This window comes from Rhinatrema bivittatum, chromosome 1 (assembly GCF_901001135.1).
Source record: "Rhinatrema bivittatum chromosome 1, aRhiBiv1.1, whole genome shotgun sequence".
NCBI lineage: Eukaryota > Metazoa > Chordata > Amphibia > Gymnophiona > Rhinatrematidae > Rhinatrema > Rhinatrema bivittatum.
This window is the reverse complement of record NC_042615.1, coordinates 515,104,358-515,110,720: the sequence shown is the minus strand read 5'-3', so window position 1 is coordinate 515,110,720 and position 6,363 is coordinate 515,104,358. Positions and strand designations below refer to the sequence as shown.

General features: G+C 44.7%; 1 pseudogene; it reads left to right on the top strand.

Annotated features, from left to right (window-relative positions):
- Positions 1-3,245: 3,245 nt before the first annotated feature.
- On the top strand, positions 3,246-4,209 carry LOC115098727 (annotated as a pseudogene).
- The last annotated feature ends 2,154 nt before the right edge of the window (positions 4,210-6,363 follow it).

The following is a 6,363-nucleotide window of genomic DNA, read 5'->3' as shown; positions in this document are numbered from 1 at the left end:
TAGTTGTGTCTCAGAATACGATTGTATTATGAAAATCTCTTTTCTTCTCCAGCAGATGTTGTAAAGTGAGATGGGCAGATTTTTGACAAATAGGCTTTTTACAGTGAGAGAATAATCAATTGTTGTATCATAAATACAGTATAAATCATATACAGGAGCCAGGAAGGGGAATAAATATTTTATCCTTAAAATAAAGTTACACAAAGTAACCTGTGCATCATACTATAGGGAGTCATACACCCTTAGTCTGCCTGTAAAATGTGTAGATCTGCCCTCCTGTGCGCCCATGACTGGAATAGCAGCAGTCACAGAGCCATTTTATACCCCAGCATTCCTCTGCAAGGATGACAGAGACAAGAGCCTCAGTTCCACTAAGGAGAAATACATAAAATAAAAACCATGCACAGCAGTCATCAGGAAGGAGGTTTTTGAGAGGGAAGGATGGGAGAGTGAGTGTTGGGGAGGGAAGTTAGGAAGACACGCTGAAGAAGGAAGTTACAAAAGAAGGATAAGTAGGGACAGTAAGAGGGAGCAGGGGCAGAGGTCACAAGGGAATGTGAAATAAGTAGATAAGATCAGGAAGTGTAGGGAGAGCAGAATGTGCAGAGATTGAGTGGGGAAATAGGGACAAGAGAGAAACTCAAGTGATCAATAGAAGGAGTTTGGGGGAGATACCAGGAGGAGGAAAAAGGAGAGAGAGAGATTCTGACTTTTGCTGTTCAGAAAAGTAAGCAAAATTATTGAATTTGCTGGTGATTGTTCTAAAATTCAATTTTCAGAGAATAAGGGACTTGTCTGGGCTTGGAGCCTTTGAATTCCAGCAGTGTCTTCCAGGCTGCTAATGTGTTAATGGTAGTTGGGAGGTACTTTGGGCGGCATAATATAAATTTAATAGCAAGGTAATTTTCAATAGTGTGTGGAAACTCCATGTTTGTTCCTTATGTCATACAATGGCACTCATTGTTAACTACATTTAATCTTCTTATATCTGTCTCATCTTTAATTTCTGTAATCCGCTTTGAGACCAAACCTGACAAAAAGTGAAATATCAAATGTTCGTAAATAACGACATAAATAATAATAAAGAAATCAGCAGATACAGCAGAAGTGGGCACAGGGAAATTTACACCAGTATTATATAAATTATACAGTGAGAGCCACACAGTTGATAAAATACCATTTATCTCTGTCCCAAAACTTCTTGCATGTGTATTTCAAAATGCACACAGATGGTTTTTGTGCAGGGAGCCACATGCTTTCCACACATATTTTATAAAGCTATGTGCACATATTTTGCACATATTTTGCACGTGAAATAATTCTAACGTGCAGTTTGTGCATTGAGGCAGGTATTTTATAACTTACTCCGCATATGAAAATATTTACTTATGCGCCTACTTTTAATCACCATCTCACCCATACCTCCACCAGTTCAACCTGATCTGCTACCACTTCACCCAGAATTCCCACCCAAATTGCTGGAGACAAAAAAAGTTCAAATTCACATCTGCAACACAATTAGCAGGTGTAAAAGTGTGCGTAGACGTTTGGTAATGTATGTGGGTATACTACTTACAAAATATCCTGCCCCATAATGCACTTAAAAAGCTTCTTTTTACCCTTTGACTGTTCCCTGCAACACTGTTGGTATGCGCAAATGACAGCCATTAGCTTAATACTACCTGTGTACAACATACATACATGCTACTTAGACCAGTAGTTCCCTACCTTTAGTGTTGCAGCACACTTGGCATTGGGCTCACTTCATCATGGCATACCAGCACCTTCCCTATTCCCCACCATCTTGTGATCATCATTCTCTTTTCTTCCTTTGTATCATCACCTTCCTTCACTCTCCCCCTGCCCCCGCATCATCTCCTTTTCTCTTCCCGCTTCTCCCATCTTCCACCCCCTGACATCATCACCAACTTTTCCCCCTCTCTTCCTTCACTCCACTGCAATCCTCATCTTCTCTCCACCATCCTTGGCATCATCACTTTCTCTTCCCTTCCTTTTCCTGCTCCACCACCTCTGGTATCATCACCTTCTCCTCCCATCCCTCTCCCCCCTCTCTCCCAGAATCATCACCTTCTCTTCCCTTTCTCTCTACCCCCCTGGTATCAACATCTTCTCTTCCCTTTTCTCTCCCTTCTACCCCTTTCATCATCACCTTCTCCTCCTTTTTTGTCTCCAGTATATTTCCCTCAAAAATCCTTCTCTCATTCAGAATTCACAAATGTAGGACTTTTCCAGTCAAAGTTCTATAATGTAGGATTTTGCTATCCTTTGTTTTAAAGTGATATTTCACTGCAAGTTACCAGTAGTAGGAAAGAGGGCTGTGACATGGAAATCCCCCAAATGTATTCAATGGTCATTTAAGCATTTTCACAGTAAGGGGTCTGGCAACTGTTTCAATCTCATTCTGGGTTTCTTGGGCTGGCGGCTCATGTTAAATAGCTGTGTTGTCCTCTTTTTTCTCTGCTGCATTTCACTTGAATGGTATTCTGCTTTTTAACCCCCATTTCCCTTGGGAGTTGGGTTTCACTCATAAGCCCATTTACTCTCCTGCTCAGAAATCTCTTCCTCCATTCCTTGGGTCTGTAAAGTAGAAATGGGCACATGTAATCCCAACTTGCTCTAGCCCTGCTGTGTCCCAGGAGGGTAGGTGTGAGTAGTATCATTCCTGGCCCTTTCTATTTCACAGATCCCACTATAGAGTAACAGAACTCTGGTATGTGTGTGTGTGTATGGGGGAGGGGCTGTTATTGGGAAGGCTTGGAGTGGGGGCAATTTTACAATTCTGTCGGCTCTTTTTTGTTCACTTTCCAAAATTAGTCAATGAAGAAAAAAAACATACAGAAAGGATGTTTGATTCATTTAAAAAAAAACTAAATGCAAATGTTTCATTGAAATTTTCATTTAATTAAAAAATAAATGCACAAACCTAGTGCAAAGTCCACAGGTAAAAGAACACACCAACTTTGCACCAAAATGGATAGTTTTTTTTTTTTAAAAATCACTTTTATTACCAGGTGAGAATGAGTAAAAGCTTCAGGTTCATTTTTTTTCCTGACATTTTGATATTTTTTCTCTAAAGCTTTTCTCCAAGTGTTGCCTGAAGCTCAGATGTTAATTTGTCAAATTGTTTCACCTTTGACCTTGAGAAAAGAAGTCTTCATATTGCCTCTCTGATGCATTTTCATTACTTTAATGTTTTCTCAGATTTCTGTAGCAAAGGGTTAGAAATGGAACAGAGGAACCAGACGGCAGTGACGGAATTTGTTCTCCTGGGCCTCACAGAACGTGCAGAGCTGAGAGGTCCCCTCTTTGCCATATTCCTGACCATGTACCTGATGAACCTGCTGGGGAATGGAACCATAATCTCAGTGATTAGTAGGAACTCCCACCTCCATACTCCCATGTACTTTCTTCCTCTGTAACTTGTCCTTTGTGGACATGTGTTTCAGCTCAGTCACTGTCCCCAAAATGTTAAGCAACCTCATCTCTGAGAAAAAGACCATCTCTTTCTCTCAGTGTATCACCCAGCTCTATTTTTTTCTTCTCTTTGCTGCTACAGAATGTGTTCTCCTTTCCATCATGGCATATGACCGTTATGTTGCAATCTGTAATCCATTGCATTATGTTACAATAATGAATATGAAGGCATGGCTAAATATGTCAGCTGCTTCTTTCATCATTGGATTTTTACATGCTTTGCTTCACGCACTATTGGTATACAGGCTTTACTTTTGCAGCTCCAACAAGATTCAACACTTCTTCTGTGACACCACTCCACTACTACAGCTCTCCTGCACAGACATCTCTATCAATGAGCTGATGGTATTCACAGAAGGCTCACTCATAGTAATGCTGCCCTTCCTGATCATTCTGACCTCCTACATCCGCATCATCAATACCATCCTGAAGATCCAGTCCACTGGTGGAAGGTATAAGACCTTCTCCACCTGCTCCTCTCACCTCACTGTGGTGATCCTCTTCTATGGCACAGTTATTTTCATGTACTTCAGGCCTTCCTCCAGCTATTCCTTGGAAAAGGACAAGATCGCCAGTGTTGTGTACAACATGATGGCACCCATGCTTAACCCATTCATCTACAGCCTGAGGAACAGGGATGTAAGGATGGCACTGAAGAAATCTCTACAGACAAAAATTCTTCCAAAGAGAGGATACCCAAATTCACAAAATTAAAGACTTTTTTTTTCATCCTAACTCCCAGAGGGAGGCGTAAATCCCCGCGCGCCAGCGGGCCACTAGCGCGCCGCTAGTGCACCGGGACGCAACCTGGGGGCGGGTCTAGAGGGCACGGCCACGCCCCTGGACCGCCCCGGGCCGTAACCACGCCCCAGGACCCGCCCCAAAATGCTGCTGACACGCCCCCTAAACGCTGCGATGACCGGGCCCGCCCCCCCCCGACACGCCCCCCTCGGAGAACCCCGGGACTTACACGAGTCCCGGGGTCTGCGCGCGCCGGTGAGCCTATATAAAATAGGCTCACCGGCGAGCAGGGCTCTTAAAATCCACCCCTTAGTAAATGAGGCCCATTGATTGAAAGCCCACTGAGGACAGGGAAATTCCTACTGTACCTGATGGTAAATGTCAAGCTACAAATGAAAAGATGTGAGCTAAATCTAAAATACATTTTAAAAAAAGATTGTGGGGGTCCATATTCATAGAGGGGTAGATTTTATAAATTTGCGTGAGCGCGTACTTTTGTTTGCGCACCAGGCATGAACAAAAGTATGCTGCGCATAGCTGCACGTATCTTATAAAATCTGGGGTCGGCGCGTGGAAGGGGGTGAAATTTGTGCAACCTGCGTGCGCAGAGCCCAGTGCGCGCTGCCTGTTCCCTCCGAGGCCGCTCCAAAATTGGAGTGGCCTCGGAGGGAACTTTCCTTCCGCCTCCCCTCACCTTCCCCTCCCTTCCCCTACCTAACCCACCCCCCCCCAGCCCTATCTAACCCCCCCTACCTTTGTTGGCAGATTTACGCCTGCTAAAAACAGGCGTAAATCTGCGCGCACCAGTGGGCTGCTGGCGCGCCATCACCCGACCCGGGGGCTGGTCCGGAGGCCTCGACCATGCCCCTGGGCCGGCGCCACACCCCCGGTCCCACCCCTAACCACCCCCTGACCCCCGGGCACGCCCCCTAGACATGCCCCCTCCCCGCCCCTTTTACGAAGTCCCGGGACATACGCGCATCCCGAGGTTGTGCGCGCGCCGGCGGCCTATGAAAAATAGGCGTGCCGGCGCGCACAGGGCATTTAAAATCCGGCCCAGAAAGTACAGAGGTAGGTATTCAAAAGCCATTTAGATGAGTGACTCAAGGGTTATTCATCCAAATGGCAAATGTGACATATTCAGCCACTTATCCATGTAAATTATAGCCAGGTAAATAATTTCTGAGGCATTCCAGGGAGGGGATTTGATATCTGGCACTGGAAGCGTAAGCTTATATACATTGTATGTATGTTTCTCTGTGAGTAGCTGCAGGCCTTGGTATAGGTGGCAAACAAATGCAAATAAATAATTATATATGAACACTTCCAGCTCTGCCTCCATCAGAGCAGTGCTGGAGGTGCTGGGAGCAGGACAAAGGGACCCTTGTCTCTTGGCTCAGATAAAAAAAAATATCACAGGGATAGGGAGGGTTAGGGGGATGAGGAGGCAGGCCACACTATTCTTCCTTGTGGGTGAGTAAGTGGGGAAGGAAACAGGTGGCCCAATCATGCTTCTAAGTGAAAATCAGGACTGGGACCAGCATATAATGCTGGCACCTTCCAAAGTCTTTTAAAAAGGATTGGGTGGGGGAGGCTAGGAGAGCACGGCCAAACAGGGCATTAGTATTACTCTTTGTGGGGGGAGAGAGGTTTGCTCCACTGATGCTTTATCTTGGGTGATGACAGCCATATTTAGCCAGATATTTTCAAAGTGTCCAGTTAAGTAGCGTGATATCTATCCACACAATGCCAGACAACTTTAGACCTGCTCAGAAGTTATCTAGCTAACTTAGAGGGTCATGTTTGAAATCATGTTAGGGCCTTATCGTGGGCATTAGGACCCTAATGCCCACGATAATGCCATAACGCATGTGATAAATAACACATCGTGAGATGTGTATGCAAGTTTTAAAAATTTAGGCAAGTTGGAGGAGTTTGGGAGGAGTTTATGAAAATGAAGGGTGTTTAAGGTTGCGTGCAATAGCGTAATGCACACTATCGTGGATTTGACAAGGAAATAACTTTCCTGGCATTATGCTATGCGTTATGGCCAAAATGGGATTTACAATATTTATTGCAAATCCCATTTCTGGTGGTGGGGGAAGGGGAGGGGGGAGAGAGAGAGAA